This window comes from Acinonyx jubatus, chromosome X, assembly GCF_027475565.1.
Source record: "Acinonyx jubatus isolate Ajub_Pintada_27869175 chromosome X, VMU_Ajub_asm_v1.0, whole genome shotgun sequence".
Taxonomy (NCBI): domain Eukaryota; kingdom Metazoa; phylum Chordata; class Mammalia; order Carnivora; family Felidae; genus Acinonyx; species Acinonyx jubatus.
Window position 1 is genome coordinate 22,470,661 of NC_069389.1, and position 21,293 is coordinate 22,491,953.

A 21,293-nucleotide genomic window follows, 5' to 3' on the forward strand; every position below is an offset into this window, starting at 1 on the left:
AAATAAAAGTTAGGAAAATCAAGTTATATACCCTTTATCAAATTAGTGAATTCCCTTCTTCCCCCTCAAGCAGTGCTTATAATTTGACAAACAAAACACAAAGGTACTTCAACTATAATACCCCATGCACATACTGGGTTTAAACCAAGAATCAATTCTAGTGACAGAAAGATATCAGTATCAACTATCACCAAGAAAGGGCAAAATCATATTACACAATAGAGTGAAACAATATGACCATACTTACCATTAAGTCATGATTTTAAAAAAAAGCTCAAAAACTTCAGCAAATACCATAGATAGTCATAAAATACTGAAAATCTCCCTCTGAGACCATGCATTGAAATTAAACAGTAAATTAGCAAGATTGTTGTATTCCATACAGTTAAGTATTAACACATATTCTGAGAACAAAAAATGTTACTAACCTTTTTATATACATCATAAGAAATGGCACAAAACCCTATAATACAGGGATATACTTTTATGGCTTTTTTGCATATACTGATCACATAAAACTTGAGAAGGTTTTAACCCTTATTGTTGTCATTTTTTTCTTTTATTATGGTAATAGAGACCGGAAAATGTAAAATAAACTTTACTATACACTTGACATTTAATTCTACAGAACAATAAAAAGATAATTCTTTGTGACCAATTTCCTAACGATCCCTATTTAATGATGTTACGAAGAGTTCAACTTCACAAATTACTTCCCTCATATCTAATTTCTATTTTTATGATTTTCCCTTTTTCATTTTTAAATCTAACTTCTTCCTAATACCTTATATCTCATTCCATACTACATAAACATAAAAAAGTGAAGTGTAGATCCTTTAAAAATTATTACTAATATGTCATCATAAAGTGGGTTTTTTTACTTATATCTTTAATTATATACATTGCCTCAGTCCTTTCAGGCTGCCATAACTAACCATAGACCAGGTAGCTTATAAACAATAGAAATTTATTTCTCAAAGTTCTGAAGGCTGGGAATTCCAAGATCAAGATGCCATCAGGTTCAGTGTCTGGTGAGAGTCCACTTTCCTGATTCATAGATGGTCATTTTTCCCTGTAGCATCACATGGTTGAGAAGGTGAGGGAGCTCCCTGGGGCCTCTGCACAAGGCCAATTCATGAGGGCTCCACCCTCATGACTTAATCACCTCCCAAAGGCCCTACCTTCTAATACCATCACCACGGGTGGGAGGGGGTTAGGTTTCATCAAATGAATACTGGGGGAACACAAACATTCAGTCAGTATGTATGGTATATGTACAGTGTAAGATTTTCAAAAAATGATGATACGTAACTCTTTTCAGAAGTAACTGTAATTAGCTGAGAAGTGTGTAAACAGATGTAAACATATACACATATTAACATGAATATATTCACATAACTGTACACATATTTGCATGTAATCTACCATCTGATTTCTTCATTATTAGCAATATACCTTGAAGATGTCTTTTGTAACATCAACCTAATATGTAACATCTACATCTAATTGGTTGTAAAACTACATAGAATTCATAGCATACACATAGCACAATTTATCAATAAATAGCTGTTTTAAGGAAAATTTCACAGCAAAAGAGCTAAATGAAAGAGAGATAAGCAATATGCCTGATAAAGAATTCATAGTGATGGTCATAAAGATACTCACTGGACCTGAGAAAAGATTGGAGGTTCTCAGTGAGACTTTCAAAAAAGATATAAAGATTTAAAAGAGCATCAATCAGAGATGAAGAACTTGATAATTGAAATTAAAAATACACTAGAGGGAATCAATAGTAGACTAGAGGAAACAGAGGAACAGATTGGTGAACTATAAGACCCAGTTATGGAAAGCGACCAAGCTGAAGAGCAAAAAGAAAAAAGAGTAGTAAGAAATGAGAATAGGTTGAAGGCACTTAGCAAAATTGTCAAGCGTAGTAACATTTGCTTTATAGGGATCCCAGAAGGAGAATTAAGAGAAACAGGGCAGGAAATCTATTTGAAGAAATAATACCTGAAAACTTCCCTAATATGGGGAAGAAAACTGACCTGGAGATCCAGGAGGCACAGAGAATCTCCAATAAAATCAACCCAAGGAGGTCCATACCAAGACACAAAGTAATTAAAATGGCAAAAAGTAGTGACAAAGAGAGAATTTTTAAAGTAGGCAGAGGAAACAAAAACAGTTACATACAAGAGAAACCCTATAAGGCTATCAGCTGATTTTCCAGCAGAAGTTTTGCAGGCCAGAAAGGAGTGGCATGATATGTTTAAAGTGCTGAAAGGAGTTCATAACCACTAAACCATCCTTACAAGAAATGGTAAAGGGACTTCTTTAAGTGGAAAACCAAAGACAGAAGTAAGAAAATTATGAATACAAAGTTGTAAAATAAGACAAGATATACATAAAACGTGGACAGGGAAAGTAAAAAGTAAAAAGCTCTTTTACAATGTGCTCAATCTAAAGTGACCATCAACTTAATATATATTGCTGTATACTTAGGATGTGATATATGAACCTCATGGCAACCACAAATCCAAAACTTGTAATAGGTACACACACACACACAAAGAGAAAGCTAAACATGACATTATAGAAAGTCATCCACCACAAGGAAGGAATAGAGGGATAAAAGAAGAAAGGCATAGAGAACTACAAAAACAACCAGAAAACAACAAAATGGCAATAAATACATATCTATCAATAATTACCTTAAAAGCAAATGGTAGACACACTCCAATCAAATGACATACAGTGGCAGAATGGATAATAAAACAAGATCCATCTTTATGCTGCCAACAAGAGACCCCCTTTAGATCTAAAGACTCATAAAGACTGAAAGGAAAAAGATGGAAAAAGATATCTCATGCAAATGGAAGCAAAAAAGAAGCTGGGGTAGCAATACTTAATATCAGACAAAGTGGTCTTTAAAACAAAGACTACAACAAGAGACAAAGAAGTTTATTGCCTAATGATAAAGAAGTTAATCCAACAAGAGGATACTACAACTATATATATGTACACATCCAACATTGGAACACCCAAATACATAAAGCAAATATTAACAGACAAAACGGATACATAAAAGTCTCAATACATTTAAGAAGATGGAAATTGTATCATGCATCTTTTGTCAGAAAGAACAGTATAAAACTAGAAATCAATCACATACCACAAACCTGGAAAAAACACAAACACATGGAGGCTAAACAACATGTTATTCAACAGCCAATGAGTCAGTGAAGAAATCAAAGAGGAAATAAAAAAATACACAGAGACAAACAAAAATGAAAATACAAGGGTCCAAAATCTTTGGGATGCAGCCAAAAGAGTTCTAAGGGATAAATTTATACTGATAAAAGCATGCTTCAAGAAACAAGAAAAATCTCAAATAGACAATCTAAACTTAGACCTAAAGGAACTAGAAACAGAAGAAACAAAGCCCATGGTTAATAGAAGGAAGGGAATAGTAAAGATCAGAGCTGAAGTGAATGAAATAGAGACTAAAAAGATAACAGAAAACATCAGTGAAACCAAGAGTTGGATCTTTAAAAAGATAAACAAAACTGCTAAACCTTTAGCCAGTCTCATCAAGAAAAAAGAGGCAATGTAAATAAAATCAGAAAAAAGATTAAATAACAACCAATACAACAGAAATAAAAATTATTATCAGAAGACTATGAAAAATTATATGCCAAAAAATTGGACATCCCAGAAGAAATGGATCAACTCCTAGGAACATACAAACTTCCAATACTAAGTCAGGAAGAAACAAAAAATCTAAACAGATCAATGAATAATAACAAAAATGAATCAGTAATCAATAAATTGCCAATGAACAAAAGTCTAGGACCAGATGGATTCATAGCTGAATTCTATCAAACATTTAACAGAGTTAATACCTATTCTCTCAAACAATTCCAAAAAAGAGAACAGGAAGGAAAGCTACCAAATACATGCTACAAAGCCAGCATTACCCTGATAATGAAACCAGACAAAGACACTAAAAAAGATGAAAACGATAGGCCAATAATATCCCTGATGAACATAAATGAAAATATCCTCAAGAAAATATGAGCAAACCACATTCAAGAATACATTAAAAGAATTATTTATCATGATCAAGTGGAATTTATTCTGGGTATACAAGGATGGTTCAATATTTGCAAATTAAATAACGTGATACACATCAACAAAACAAAGGATTAAAAATTATATAATCATCACAACAGATGCAGAAAGAGCAGTTGACAAAATTCAACATCCATTTATGATTAAAAACTTTCAAGGTGGTTTTAGGGGAAACATACCTCCACATAATAAAGACCATATATGACAAATCCACAGTTAACATAATACCCAGTGGTGAAAAGCTGAGAGCTCTTCCTTTAAGGTTAGAAATAAGACAAGGATGTCCACTCTCACCCTTTTTATTCAACATAGTACTCAAAGTCCTAGCCACACCAATCAGAAGAGCAAAAGAAATAAAAGGCATCCAAATTGGTAAAGAAAAAGTTAAAGAGGCACTATTTGCAGATGACATGATACTATACATAGAAAACCCTAAAGACTCCACCAAAAATTATTAGAATAAATGAATTCCATAAAGTTGCAGAATACAAAATTAATACACATAAATCAGATGTGTTTCTATACACTAATAATGAAGTTGCAGAAAGAGTCAATAAGGAAACAACTCCATTTACAATTGCACTAAAAAGAATAAAATATCCAGGAATAAATTTAACCAAGGAGGTGAAAGATCTATACTCTGAAAACAGTAAAATATTGATGAAAGAAATTAAAGACATCAAAAACAAATGGAAAAATATTCCAAATTTACTGACTGAAAGAATTAATATTGTTAAAATGTCCACACTATCCAAAGCAATCTACACATTTCATGCAATCCCTATTAAAATATCGACCGCATTTTTCACAGAACTAGAACAAATAATCCTAAAATTTGTATGGAACCAAAAAAGACCCAAAATAGTGAAAGTAATGTTAAGAAGAACAATGCTGGAGGTATCACAATCCCAGATTTCAAGATATACTATAAAGCAGTAGAGGGCAAAACACTATGGTACTGGCACAAAAATGACACACAGATGAACAGAACAGAGAGCCCAGCAATAATCCCACACTTATATGGTTAATTAAAATATGACAAAGGAGCTAAGAATACACAATGGGGGGAAAAACAGTCTCTTCAGTAAATGGTACTGGGACAACTGGACAGCTACATGCAAAACAATGCAATTGGTTCACTTTTTTACACCACACATAGAAATAAACTGAACATGGATTAAATACCTAATGTAATATCTGAAACCATAAAATCCCCAGAAGAAAACACAGGCAGTGATTACTCTGACACTGGCCATAGCAACATTTTTCTTGATGTCTCCTGCAGCAAGGAAAACAAAAGCAAAAATCAACTATTGGGACTGTATTAAAATAAAAAGCTTTTATACAGTGAAGATGACCATCAACAGAATGAAAAGGCAACCTACTGAATGAGAGAAAATGTTCACAAATGACATATCTAAGGGTCAGCAGCTAAAATATATAACTTGTAGAACTCAACATCAAAAAAAAAAAAAAACAAAAAGAAAAAAACAAAACAAAACAAATAATCCAATTAAAAATGGGCAGAGGACCTGAATAAAAATTTTTTCAAAGACCAACAGATGGCAACAGACACATGAAAAGATGCTCAACATCATTCATCATTAGGGAAATGCAAATCAAAACCACCATATATTACCTCAGAGACTTTTCAGAATGGCTAGAATGAAAAAGACAAAAAATAAGTGCTGGTGAGGATGTGGAGAAAAAAGGAACCTTTGCGCATTGTTGGTGAGAACGTAAATTGGTGCAGCCACTGTGAAAATCAGTATATAGGTTTTTCGAAAAATTAAAAATAGAAATATCATATGATGTAGTAATTCCAAAGAAAACAAAAACATTAACTTGAAAAGATATTTGAACCCCTATGTTCATTGCAATGTTATTTACAATGGCCAAGATATGAAAGCTACTCAAGTACACACTGACAGATGAATGGATAAGGAAGATGTGGTACATATACAAAATGGATTATTATTACTCAGCCATGAAAAGAATGAGATCTTGCCATTTCCGGCAACATGGATGGACCTAGAGAGTATTGTGCTAAGTGAAATAAGTCAGAGAAAGGCAAATACCACATGATTTCACTTACATGTGGAATCTAAACAACAAAGCAAATGAATAAATAAACCAAAAGCAGAAATAGATGCCAAAATACAGAAAACAAACTGATGGTTGCAAGGGTGGGGATGGGCAAAATGGGTGAAGGAAAGTGGGAGATACAGGCTTCCAATTATGGGATGAGTAAGTCATTGGAATAAAAGGCACAGCACAGGGCATATAGTCAATAGTATTGTAATAGCGTTGTATGGGGACAGATGGCAGCTACACTTGTGAGCACAGCATAACGTATAGACTTGTCGAATCACTATGTTGTACACCTGAAACTAATGTAACATCATGTGTGAATTACGCTTCAATTTAGAAAATGTAGATAAATAAACAGAAGAATGAAAAAAAAATTCTCTCTTCTACCACTAACTCTCTTGCACATCTTGATTGAGTGTTAGGCTCACGGCTACAGAAGCAGTTCCGGTGAGGTCCTTTGCAAGATCACAAATCACGTCATTTTGGAATAGGTTATTTGGCATTTAGTGTTTTGGTCTTTGAAGTCTTGGGCCACCCTCTCATTTAACAGGAACTATTGCTTTTAATATCCAAAAGAATACAGATGTTCAGAAATATGTCTGACCCACAGTACCTTCACTCAGAGCACTTTAATTATTGGCACACTCGGTACCTTTTTATAAAATGTTTATTTTGGAGAGAGAGAAAGAGCATGAGCAGGGGAGGGGCAGAGAGAGGGGAGACAAAGGATCCACAGTGGGCTCCGCACTAACAGCAGTGAGCCGGATGCAGGGCTCAAACTCACGAACAGTGAGATCACGACCTGAGCCAAAGTCAGATGCTCAACAGACTGAGCCAGCCAGGCACCTCCCGGTACATTTTTAAATCCTCCTGAAGAGGTGCGGAGACAGACCTCAAGCTACATTTTGGCAGTGGCTACATACTGTTGTGTGCTCAGATTGACCTTATACCAGAGGTTTCCCCACTCAGAAGCATATGGGGCAGTTACCTCCATCTGGCACAAGACCTGCTTCACCTCCTCACCCTGTTCAGTAGCACACGTGTGGGAATAGGTTTCTCTGGTTTCCAGTCTGAGTACTGCCGCTTATTTGTTCTGTGGCCTCAGGCAAAATATTTAATTCTCATCCTTAGTTTCCTGACTGCTAGATTAGACACATTTGAATACCTTACCTGGGTAGTGACGGGGAAATGAGATGAAAATATTAAGACCTATTGTAGCTTTAGCATAAGCACACAACACAGGAGAAATCCTCGCTAGTCAAACTGACCAACTGCCAGAACCTCAAAATGTGATCACTGAACAGCATCAGTGACATAAACTGGAGTCTTCTAAATGCAAGCTCTCATTAGACCAGTTACTGAGGTCTACCTATAACACTACGGTTACTTGAAATTTGTATTTTTTGTTTTTTAACTTTTAATGTTTTCCTGTCTTCAAAAGCAAAGCATCCTTTCTACTCTCAATATACACACCTTCACAGAGTGAAAAACAAATGGTGTAGTTGGGCTAACCAATGTAGATTTTTTGAGCCCACCCTTGCTTCAGTGCCAGAGTCCAGCTCCAGCAGGTCCAGGAACCTGCTGGAGCCATTCCCGAAGGACGAATGGTGTCGGCAAAAAAGTGAAAATAAAACAAAACTAGAATAAAAAAAATAAAAATGGACGCAGACAACTGCAGTGTGTTGAACTGGCCGATTTACTGTAGCAAACGTGGCATTATATATGCTAGTGATTTCCTTGTAGCATACGTCATCTATGGTTTTCTAACAGTACCTAATTTTGAAAATGTTCCTATGTGTAATAGACCTTTAAGAAATAACACGGCGGTTTTCCCCTAATTTTCCCTCATACCCTTTGATTATTGATTAATTTCTTACATTATTCCATTATGCATCTGCGTTTATCTATAATCTACAAAGCGTTTGCTTTGCCATTCTCGTGAAAGGCCCTCCATTTCTCAACACCCCAAGTGGAACAGTTACAGGGACGTGACCTCCTGACCACATGAGGCCAGAAGAACAATGTGTTCCCCTCGGTCTGAGGTGTCAGGAAGGGGCCGAAAAAGCCTTAGAAACCCATGCTCCATGCATTCTCAGAGAGACCATGCACCTAGGAACCAATGAACCATCTGTAGCTTAACCGACTAGGTTCAGTCATCATCTGGAATGCCTCCGGGGGGCCAGGTGGGCCTAGGGGTTGAAGTCACCTGTGCCCAGAGATACACCCCTTAGTTGCCAAAGTGGGGCTTTCAAATCCATATGTCTCTCCTTTACAGGCCCTCTTTGCTGGCACAGGTATGAGGCTATCCTTCCTGTAAGTAGAGGAGTCTCCATGGGGGATGGCAAGGGCTAAACGTAAGGCCTCACAATTTCTTGCAGAACCTTTCTTCCTACTGGATCTTTTCCCAGGGGGCCTGCCAAGGGCCATTCCCCAGCAGACACTACCCCAGGTAGTTTTAAGGCCGAATTACCTATAAGCGGGAGGACAAGAAGCTTCGCTGTCGGTGGGCCGCCTTGCAGTCACCAATCTGTCCACAGCCCGGGCCCTGCCACTCAGGCTGGGACAGCTCGGCTTCTAGCACTTCAAATGCATCCCAAAGTTTGAGAATCACTATTCTCTGTAAACTCAACTGAAGCACAGATTTTATAAACCAGAAATTTTGATTTAGTTGAGGTAGGTTGTGAGCTGGGTAACAGGTTTTAACAAATCTACTCGGGATTTATTGTGCAGTTAGTTTGATAGCCACTGCTCTCCTGTCCAAATTTACCAAATACAGCAGGAAAAAGCCTTGTGTTTCCATCAATGTCAGGAAAAGACCTCACATTGACCTAACAAGGATTATGGACTCACCCCTAGACCAAGCACTTTGGCCAGGGGGATGGAGGGTTGATTCATGGAGTCTTATTTTTTCCCCTGAAGTGTAAGGAAGTGTCAGCTCTACTCACACTTGGAATGAAATTTGGGGTTGTTTCTTGAAGACATACCAGAAAATTGGGAACTGGAGAATGGAAAGAGCAAGAAACAGATGTCCACTTAATGATTTAACTTTTATTGCCAAGTCTTTCTTAGTGTGTCCTTGCAGGTCTGTTTTTGTTTGCTAGTTTATTATTTCAGGGCTTATCATGGTCACATTCATGTTTCTTCTCAATCATAAAACACTTTTTAAATTTTTTCCTAGAAAAAATATTACTGTTTTGGGTTTTCTGCATTTCTGAAATACAACTGCATAAGCACCTGTCTCATTTTTCAATCTCTTATACATACGTATGTATATACATACACATACATATATATGTATGTATGTGTGTGTATATCTGGATATACAATAACTCTTTAATAACTCTTGTGTGTATATCTGGTCACAATAACTCTTTAATTCCTAAAAATGTTTACTCTGTTTTCTCTCATGTCAAACTTACTGCACACGCTGAAAGGCTGTCTATTCTCTCATTTAATTTGGCAATGAGAAAATTATCATCTCAATCATCTAAACATTCTCACAGAAGTTCAAGTCTATTTAATTAAACAAAAACAAAAAGGCCTAGCAATGTCAGAAAGTACTCAAAGATAACTATCTTGTAGGTGTGTAAATAGTTATGATTGCATATATTTTTAGGTAATGCTGGACAACTAATAGTCATTAGAATTAGAAGGAAAAGAATTAGAATTAAAAGTATTTTATAAAATGGAAAATAAAAACATACCGGTATAAATCATTTTCATATATAACAAAATATCACTAAGACATTGTATAGGACAAAACACACAGAAGTTCCAAAAATGTATATACTGTGCACTCAAAGGTTAACTCTGAGGCCTGGATTGCCCAAAGCCTATATTTGCCTAAGTTCTTCAGGGCTAGTCCTTGTCCAGCTTTTGATACGAGCCCTTAGAATACCTTCCTGATAAGAATGTGTTTGTAGAGTTTATGCTAGCAGTGTGATTTATGGTAGATTTCTATTTGTATATGCCTGGGGCTTTGAGGCATTGAGGCATCCTGTCTCAATTAGACCTGCGTGAGGGCTGGCAACTGAGGAACTAAGGTTAGTGACAGAGATGCTCCATGCTTACAAGGGTGTCAACATTTTGCATGTACTGTAGCACATTAGTGCTGGAAAAAATTAGCACTATCTGTAGAACTCCATAAGAAAAGAATAACTGGAGGCTTGTGCCTGGTGTCTCCTGGATCCCTCCTTATGTGTCTTTTCCCTTTGCTGATTTTATAATACACTATACTTGTGAGTTTAATAGCTTTCCTGGTTTCTGTGAATTCTTTTAAGAAATCATCAAGATAGATGATACATGATAGAGGGTGGTGTTAGAGATCTCCAGTACACAAAGGAATAAATAAAGGAATAAAATGTGAACACATTAATTACTAATTGTGTGTGGAGTAGTCCTCACTTAAACTCTCCAGAAAGTCCCCTTGAATCCACAACTAAATCTGTTGTATTTGTAAGCCCACGCTCCTACTTCAACATGTCATAGCATTCTAGATTAGCATTGTAATTTCCACAGGTTAGGAATGTAGCAAGGGATTAACCTTCTAGAAGAAATTAAGGCAGAAAATTTAGAAGAGATTTTTATACTATTTTAATAAAGTTAGAATTCCAACATTTTAAAAACAGAGCTTTTTGTTTTGGTTTTCTAGTAGGGTCTACACCCAACGTGAGGCTTGAACTCAGAACCCTAAAATTCAGAGTCACATGCTCTACCAACTGAGCCAGCCAGGCACGCCAAAAAACAAAGTTTTATCGATCAAGGAAGCCAGTATCAAATAATCCTTTGGGCAGCTGAACATGATATTCTTGACAGGCTTGGTTTATGCAACCCTAGTGGAATTAGGGATGGGGTTATCTTTATTTAAACCCCCTAAATCGAGGTCTCAGGATGGATAATTCCTCAAAGAAAAACTGGAATGTAATTCTTCAAGACAATGTCAGAACTAACCAAAATCCCACGTGTAATATCACTCTCTTGTCACTCTATGATCCTTACATGACTCCTCAAGTTTGGAGGCTCAAGAGAAGTCAATATCACTTCACTCTATGATTCAAGAGAACACATGTGTGAAGAAGGCACAACTTTGACAACCTTCAGTCCTTTCTCCATTGATGAATTCCTGTTTATCCTTCATATATAGGGAAAAATTCAAAGAGCAGTTTTTCAGACTATGTGGATGGAATGGAGCATACAGGCTAAGTGTATAATCTTTGGACTCCTATTGCCTGGGTTCCAATCCCACATGCACCAATTAATACCTGTTTTAATTTGTATATGTTTCTTACTTTCTCTAAACCTATCTTTGACCCTCATAAACAAAGATAATAGTATTCACCTTATGATGTTACTGAAGACTAGTGAAACAATTCAGATAAAGCACTTAGTACTAAGTAAACAGTAAGCGTTCAATAACTGTTAAAGATTATTATTATCATTAATTATTCATCATCCTAATCTCAGTAGCACTTTTAATTATTTTGTTCCCTTAGTTGCTGTGGCATTCCCTCTTGTGTATGGCTTTATACTTTTTGGTTGCCTTTCCTTGGGCTTGTTTTCAAGATCAATCTCCTTTACTAACACAGTCAATGATTAAACACACCAGGCCTCAATTGCAGGACACGAATTTCTTTTTTTCAGTACTTTTGAGCAGTCTAGTTTACTTTTATACTTTCATTTACCCTAATGATTTATACCCTAATAATAATTTATACCCTAATAGCTCCCAAAAAACATCTCCCTGTCACAGATATCATTGCTGAATTCCATATCTCAACATTCAAAGGCATTCTTGCCATCTCTACCCAATTCGATAAGAGGAATTTTAAAATCATATGTAAAAGGCTAAATTGAAATTTTTATCTCCCAGTTCTGTTTTTCTTATACTCACCACTATCTGTGAGTGTTAGCTGTTCTGGTCTGAATGCCTGTGTCCTCCTAAAACTCTCAAATTGAAATCCTACTTCAACCGCAGTATTAGGAGGTGGGGCCTTTGGGAGGTAATTGGATCATGAGGATGTAGCTCTCACAAATGGGATTAGTGCCCTAATAAGGGGGAAACCAAGAGAGCTCTCTAGCCCTCTTTTTGCCATGGGAGGATGCAAGAAGATAGCTGACTACCAACTGGATGAGGGCCCTCATCACAACCTGTTCGTGCTTGCACTCTGATCTCAGACCTTGAGGCTCCAGAACTGTGAGAAATAAATTTCTGTTTTATATAAGCAGCCTCGTGTATGGCACATTATGCAAGCCAAACCCAGGAGCCAATCGTAACATTTCTTTTTCTATTATATCCAATCCACTGTAAGCCCGTGTAACTTCCACATATTTCCATCTCGACTGCTAGCACCTCAACTGAAAAGACAGCAGCGATCAAGTATACCATAGCAATTGCAACTTCACACATGCAAAACTAATTAATGTTAAATTTGAAAATCTCCTCACTTCCTAACAATTACGAAGCCTGATCACTGAGTTTTTAAAATGCCTACACTACAGTCGTTTATATGGCATTAATGTTTGTTCCTGAACAAAATGCATAATAACGATGTTATAGACATTTGACTTTTCATAAAAATGATCCATTAGGTATTGCAATAAATGAGATTATATATCACTAAGAACTAATTTGGTTTCCACTAATGGACTACCAGCAGTTACAACTAGATTTTGCGACTTCTTTAGTCATTTCTTTTAATACATGAACACTCAAAGTTAATTACTGAGTTGACTTCATTTACATTTTTAGTGTTTATCAAAATGAATACCAACTGCATGTATCCATAATTCAATAAATAATGCACATGATATATAAAATAAGGGTTTTTGGTGAGTATGGGTTTTATTTAAAAATTAAATAAAACTAATAATCTCACACAAAACACTAAATTAACCTGTAGTGAGATCCCAATTTTATAATCTGGGAATAACAGAGATATCTTGAAGGTGCACTGATTTATAACTATATTGAGAAAAAAATATAATATATGAAGCAAATTTGATGCAAATTTATGTTCAAATGACATGATCTTTTAAAATTATTGTAATGCACTAGAAATCTTTAATATTTCATATCACATTTGTTATTCTAATAATTTCAAAGGCAACGATTATATACTTCAGTTAACTTCTTTAAAAGCATATTAACATCTTTCTTTAAATAAAGGGAAAGACAAGAAAAAATATTAATTTGACATCAAACATTATAGTACAAAAGTAGAAACGGCTTAGTGGATGAATTTTTCTGACTACTGGTAAGATAACATTATTTAAACCTTTCTGAACCTGATGATTTAAGATTTTAGAATCTCAGAATCTCACTAGTACTGTGAATGCCCAGCCTAACTGCTTATTTAGGAAGATAATCTGTTTTGTAATCTTTCTAAAGCACAGCACCATTCACACCCATGCCTTAAAAAAAAAAAAAAAAAAAAAAAAAAAAAAAAAAAGGCCCCAAATTACCAACAAAATAAAATCCAAAATTTAATAGCTAGTATTCAAGACATTTTGCCATCTGGCCACTAAGTGTCTTTCCAAAATTATCTCCCACTGTTTTTTTCCTCACACACTCTCCTATTCTAGCCAAAATAAATTACCTAGTTTCTCCTGAATATATACTAAGTCTCTGCACCTCAGTGGCTTTGTCTCAACTTTTCAGGAGTTCCATCTCATCAACCCCAGATCCAAACCATCTGTCAAGGTGTAGCTCAGATGCCAAGTCAACCAAGAAGTCATACCAAAGAGCTGTTATGATAGTAATGTCTCCCTCCTCTAAAGTTCCATCATCCCCAATGACTTTCCTTTTGGCATTCACCACATTCTAGTATACAGTAGAAGTATTTATGCTACCTTAGAATTTAGGGTAAAGTGTTCTATAACCAGAGCCCTCTCTTGATTTATCATTGTTCTTTTTTTCCTTTAATAGTGCCTTACTATTAACTGAATAATTGTCTTACTAAAAAGCAAAAGGTAACACTTCTGTGAACACTCAAAGGGAAATATCACTCCCTGATTTCTCTTCATTTTAATAAGTGTCAGCATTTCTTTGCTGAATATAACTATGTAACTCTTACCTATCCAGAAATCTTTATCATCACTCTCAGAATAGTTAAACCATTATAAGTTACAATTTAATCCCCAAAACAATACCATAGTTTAATTCTTTGTCCTTACTCTTAAACAAACATTTAAAAGGATACAATTATAATGATCTAAGTAATGGTAGTATTATACTTAGATTATTATACAACCTGGCAAGTGCAATATTTCAGTCACGAGAAAACCTCTATTGTTTAAGTTGCACACTTTTTTTCCAACTGAAGAAGGCCCAGTACACAAACAAGGAACAGAATACTTTTCCAAAAAGTGATAATTCAGTCTCCTTTTCTACTCTTACTGGCTCAGTTAGCAATACAAGTATCTCTTTTGAGATATTTGGTCCCATTAAGATTCTTCTTATTAACCAAAATGAATTTGAATGAATAAGGAGGAATAAAGACCAAAGAAACTGTAACAGAATTTTGGAAATTGAGATTGCAAGAAACTTTGGCTAACAGATATTAAAATTATTATCTAATACCACATAAAACTATCGTAATGGTACATAAATAGGTTAAATGAGTTAGTCCAGAAATAAACTCTAGTATATATAAAATTTTAAGATATACAAACAAAACCCCTAGTTTAGTGGGTTAAAAATATATATTTTTTAATTTTTTTAATGTGTATTTATTTTTCAGAGAGAGAGAGAGAGACAGAGCATGAGTAGGAGAAGGGCAGAGAGAGAGGGAGACACAGAATCTGAAGCAGGCTCCAGGCTCTGAGCTGGCAGCTAGAGCCCAATGTGGGGTTCAAACCCACAAACAGTGAGATGATGACCTGAGCTGAAGCTGGATGCCCAACCGACTGAGCCACCCAGGTGTCCCAAAACATATTATTTATTAAACAGTGTTAGGACAAATAGTTAACTATTAGACAAAAAATTCTATCCATTGTTAACATAAGACACCAATATATATATTTTTGAGTGACTTAAAGACGTAAATCTAATTAAAACATAAATATGTCTGATATCAAAATTAATCTTGTACCTCCAAAATTCCAAATTTACTTTGGGTTTCAGAGAATTTCCCTGTGCAAATTACAAAGAGAAAGACAAACAGACTGATTTGTTCTGTGATGCACAGAAAACATGGTAACATCTAAAGAGGGACAACCTTTTAGGTTAGACTTGATAAAGAAATCTAAATAAATACAGAGAAGTGAAATAGTTTCCAATCATTGAAATAGGTAGAACTATGTAAATCAGTATAAGCATAGAAAAAATACTATTAGAAACTTCAAAGAGGGAAAAAAAAGTGAAAAGATGTTTCCCTGTTCTAAGAGAGAGACCTTGATCATAATATGTTGGCCAGTGATATGACAACAAATTTTATTTTGGAGGATTGAATATATTTGTACAGTTTCTCAGGTTTATGAGAAAATAATTATCTTCATTTTGCCAGTAAAGTTAGTTAGGTTTGAAGAAATGTAATTATTTGCTTAAGAACTTATTAAGCCTCATTCCAAGGTTTGGACACTTGTACCATGACTGCAGGTAAGTATCATTACCACTACCCTAACAAGTCTGGATGGTTTAGTTGATCCAAAGAAAAATAAAGTAAAACAAGTTTCTAAAACAGAATATAAAAATATAAATAAAATTATAAAATGCGGTACCAGTGTTTCTAATTGGTCTTTTAGTGCATTCAAAACCAGTAGAAAAGATTGAGTTCCCAGCAGGCATCTCTTCCAGGGAAATGAGCTGAGTCAAATCAGATGAACCATATGTCATAGTGATTATATGGTTTGCTTTTATTTTATGTAGATCCTGTTAAGTTGTGTGTGTGTGTGTGTGTGTGTGTGTGTGTATGTGTGTATGTACTAAAAAAAGTAATTACAAATTAACCAAATTCGATAAGAGTCAATGACCCAACAAATTTAATTTTGCCTCCCTAAAGACTGTATCACAGAGGATAAAAATGTTTATTAAATTCTATATCAGATAGGCATATTTTATTAATTTTTAGAATAAAAAAAAGGAAATATTTTGGCAAAGAATTATGCAAGAAATTCTGTGTAGCAAATGGTAAACTGAGAAGGTACAAGCTTATAGTCATTGCTTAGCAACAATCTAGGATGAATACCAGGGAAATAATTGCTAACTATTAGAGACAGGTAAAATTCAGAGAGGATAAAATACATCATCGTTGAAGCTTCTGAAAGTAATAATGCCTTTTTTCTGAGCTTAGCTATCGCTGCTGGATACTATACAGAGGCATTTTTTTTTTCTTGATCTGTTCCTATTCCAAGCCCTGTTTATTTCTACTGATAATGTTTCAGTAACAGTGTACAACTCATTTTTTTTTGACAACTAAAGGAAGTTTTGCTTATTCCCAAATAGCTATCATCTTGCATAAATATGGAGAAATACAATGAAATTAAAATCTTAAATATACTCAGAAATATAATGTGTATATATATATATATTTCCTGAATAAAAAGAATAATTTGATGATTCTATAATTCCTCATAGTTTATAAAATACTTTCCTACACATACCATTTAATTGTAAAAATAACCTAGAATTCAGATTTGTGTTTTCCTATTTTACATATGTGTACAAATAACAATGGGCATAAGATGAAAATGATATTTTTCATGTGTACAAATAACAATGGGCATAAATGAGTAGGAGAAAATGGTCAATATTCTGTGGTATTTAACTACTTGAAAAGGAAATAGTTCCAATAAATATTTAAGGTGATCTCTCTGTTTTAAATCTGCTGTTGAGGAAGGATTACATATACCTAAACTCATCCATTGTAAGTGTACGAGTTGATGAAATTTGACAAACCAGCAATAGAAAAGAAATTCTTCATCTTAAGTGAATCAATGAAAAATCTACAGTTAGCATAATATTTTATTTTATTTTATTTTATTTTATTTTATTTTATTTATTTTTTAAATATTTATTTTCAGAGAGAGAGAGTGCGTGCAAGAGGCAGAGAGGCAGAGAGAGATGCGGAGAGAATTCCAAGCAGGCTCTGTGCTGTCAGCGCAGAACCTGATGCCAGGCTCCATGTCACCAACCATGAGATCATGACTTGAGCCAAGATCAAGAGTCAATGCTTAGGGTGCCTGGCTGGCTCAGTTGTTTAAACATCTGACTTCGGCTCAGGTCATGATCTTACAGTTTATGAGTTCAAGCCCCGTGTTGGGCTCTGCGCTGGCAGTGAGGAGCCTGGAACCTGCTTTGGATTCTGTGTCTCCCTCTATTCTCTGACCCTCCCCACTTGCACGTGCTCTCTCTCTCACTGTCTCAAAAATAAACATTAAAAAAAGTTAAAAAAGAAAAAAAGAAAAGCCAGACGTTTAACCGACTGAGCTACCCAGGTGCCCCAAAGTTAGCATAATATTTTAAAGAAAAAGACTGAATGACTTCCCACAAGTTTGGGAACAAGGCAAGGGTATCGGTTCTTATCATTTCCAGTCAAAATTAAATGGAGGTCCTAGTGAGTTTAATAAGACAAGAAAAGAAAATATACAGAGATTGGAAAGGATGACTTATAACTATCTCTTTTTTCAGAGATGCTATTATCATATATATACAAAATCTGAAGGAATATACAAAAAAGTAAACAGAATAAGTGAATTTATCAAGTTTGTAGGATATAAGATCACTACACAAAAAATCAATTGCTCTTCTAAATGCCAGCAAATAACTATTAAAAGTGAAAATGAAACTTTATCATGCACAATAGTATCAAGAGACATGAACTACTCAGAGAAACATTAGCACAATAATATGTAAAACTTGCAAATGAAAACTACAAATATTGCTGAAAAAAACCAAGAAATTTAAAGAAATGTTGTGATACACCATTTTCTTGGAAAGGAAAACTCTACAGTGTTAACACATCAATCCTTTACAAATTTATCCACAGACTCACCCTCAATAAAAATGTCGACAAGCTTTTTATGCAAAAATTTACAAAACTATTCTTAGAGTAACATGTAAGTGTAATAGATCTTTCATAACCCAAAATATTAAAACAAGTTGAAGGATCTTTACTACCTGATTTCAGAACTTTCTATAAAGCTCCAATATTCAAGATTGTATGTAGTACTAGCATAAGGAGACGATGGAACAGAATAAAAAGTCTACAAATATGGCCAATTAATTTTTGACAAGGGTGCGACACTAATGAAAGAAAGAAGAGTTGTTGCAATAAATATTGTAGCAATATTTATTACAATATTTATTGAACAAATTGAATATTCATATAAAAATGCATTTGGATGTGAATTTCACACTACACAAATGAACCTGAAATAGCTCTTAGACCTCAATATAAAAGTACAAACTATAAAACACATAGGAAAAAATCTTTTAATCCTTGCTATAGGAAAATATTTGTTAGGATAAAAAAATAAAATGTAGTTCATCAAATGTAGAAATTTCTCCTCTTTCTTAAAGTTAAGAAATGAATACAAGTTACATAGACCTGAAGAAAATATTTACAATAGACATATCTGAAAAAGGGACTTGTATCCAGAATACATAAAGAATTATTCCAATCAATAATTAGAAAACTTTATTTTCTTAAATGTTTGTTTATTTTTGAAAGAGTGGGAGAGAGAGAGCATGAGCAGGTGAGGGGCAGAGATAGAGGGAGACAGACAATTCCAAGCAGGTTCTACTTTGTCAGCACAGAGCCCGATGTGGGGCTTGAACCCACCAACCCGAGATCATTACCTGAGCTGAAATCAAGAGTCAGATGATTAAATGACTGAGCCACCCAGGCGCCCCCCAAAACAACTTCAAATACACAGGCAATTATTTTTAGTAAATACTTCACTAGAGAATATTCAATATGCACATAAACAAATTTCCAATGCCTTTAAGTCTTCAGGGAAATAAAAATAAGATGCACAAATACCAATTCTAACCTTCTCTAATAGTTAAATTTTAAAAGTGTCACAAAAGCAAAAGTTGACATGGATGTGAGACAACTAACTGGAACTTCACAGAATGATTTCGGGAATGCAAAATGGTACAACTTGGAAAACATGTAGGCAACTTCTTAAAAAGTTCAACATATTCCATGGTATGATCCCAACCCCTCTACTTCTAGGTATTTACCCAAGAGAAATGAAAGCTTATGTCTATACAACAAAAACTTCTAAAAAAAGTGTTCATAGCCACTTTATTCATAATATCCAAAATCTGGGAAGAACTGTAATCTCCATCACTCATAAATAGGCAAACAATAAATGGTTATTAACCATACAATGGAATTCTAAAACAGCAATGAGAAGGAACTGATTTCTGATACATGCCAGAACATGGATGAACCTCTAAAAGCCTATGCCAAATGAAGGAAGCAAGACAAATTATACCACATATTGTATCAATCAATTAACATAAAATTATCCCAAAAGGCAATTCTGAAGAGACAAAAAGCAGGATTGTAGATATTTCAAAATAACCTTTAGTATTATGCCATCATGTGACTATTTCTTTGACCTACACATTAGTTACTAATACCACATGTACTGACCACAAAACTAGCAAAAATTGCAAATATATTTCCCTTTGTAGAAAGAAACCATGATGAGCAATCAAAGGTATGTAGGAGCAAATACAAATATATGTATACAGTTACATAAATAATATATTTATACATTTGTGTGCTTATTTGAAGGTCTATAATTTATCTTTTTAAGTTTTTTTTTCTCTTTGCAGTTGAATAAAGGAACACAGTATAATCAGAAACAGCTTAAAGCCCTCCTGGTCCAGTCTGTACCTGAGGGGGATCCTGGTGCCTCAGCTGACTAGGCTTTCTTTTTGGGACAGGTCACCCCCACTTCTGGGATCTGGGAGCCTCCCCGCTCCTACTGCCTTTCTGTAGTCAATTCCTAAAGCAGAAGGGGAGCCTGGGAAAGCCACAGTTTGGGCAGACAGGGAGCTGGGACCCCAGAACTTCTATCATCAAGAGCCCCCCTCCCAGTACATTAATAAGTAGCTGTGTCAGACCCAGATCTAGAAATGGAATAACTATGGAAAGGGCATGGAAATATAGAATTTGTAGAACAGTGTCCAATTTCTTTCCAAAACACTATCACATTTTAAGTTCCTTCATAATCTGATACTAAGATAAAAATATAAAAACTATCTTATTACTTAATTTACATTAAAGATTAAGCATACTTAATATTCTTTTGTTATTTTATAATTTCTTGTATTTATGCTTTCATGTTTTCTACAAATATTATTTTTTAAGTAGGCTGTCATTTAATTATTATTTGAAGTACCAAAATTATTACATATTAAGTACATGCATATATGAATATTTCCATTTTACTTTCAATTGTGTTTTATAAATTGTTACTACATTGATTCTTATTTGAGTTCTTTTATACAAATTACTGTATATAAAATGTTTTGTGCGTGCTAAATGTTATATAATTATTACAGAAATAAAAATTTTGGCTATCGATAATACAAGTGTCACTTCATTTTCCTTAGTGGAAGTTTTGGCTAGTCATAAAATTTCTCATCCAAGTGAACATTAGAAGCAGATCAATAATTAAAAGGAAAAAAACGTTTAATATTTTGAGATTTTGCATGCAAATATGCTTAAATTATTTTAATTTATACATAATTTATTCAAACATACATTTTAATAAGAAATCAAGAAAATTTGCTTTTTTTTGCATTTGTTACTTTTATGCTAGCTTTTCCCCCCTTTTTCTTTATGTATTACCATTGTTACATTATTGCATTTATATAAATTAATCACTTTATACAAATTAAGTACTTTTGATTGTAAAACAGCTATAAATTTTTGAAAAGTATTAGCATACTATATATTTGACATATACACCAACCGTGCCAAAGAAAGAAGGACACATTACAAACATGTAAACAATGATTTAAAAGGAAACTAACCTCCCTTTGGAAGCCAAGCGGCGATCTGCGAGATGTCATTGTGGGCTTTGAGAAGATAGCTGCCTTCTCAATAGCATCAACG

The 21,293-nt window shown here is 34.5% G+C and overlaps 1 non-coding gene across 1 annotated transcript; it reads right to left on the minus strand.

Moving 5' to 3' along the window:
* Positions 1–10,879: 10,879 nt before the first annotated feature.
* On the minus strand, positions 10,880–10,952 carry TRNAQ-CUG (transfer RNA glutamine (anticodon CUG)). Its single transcript has one exon. It is a non-coding gene; the product is annotated as a tRNA-Gln (tRNA).
* Positions 10,953–21,293: the final 10,341 nt, after the last annotated feature.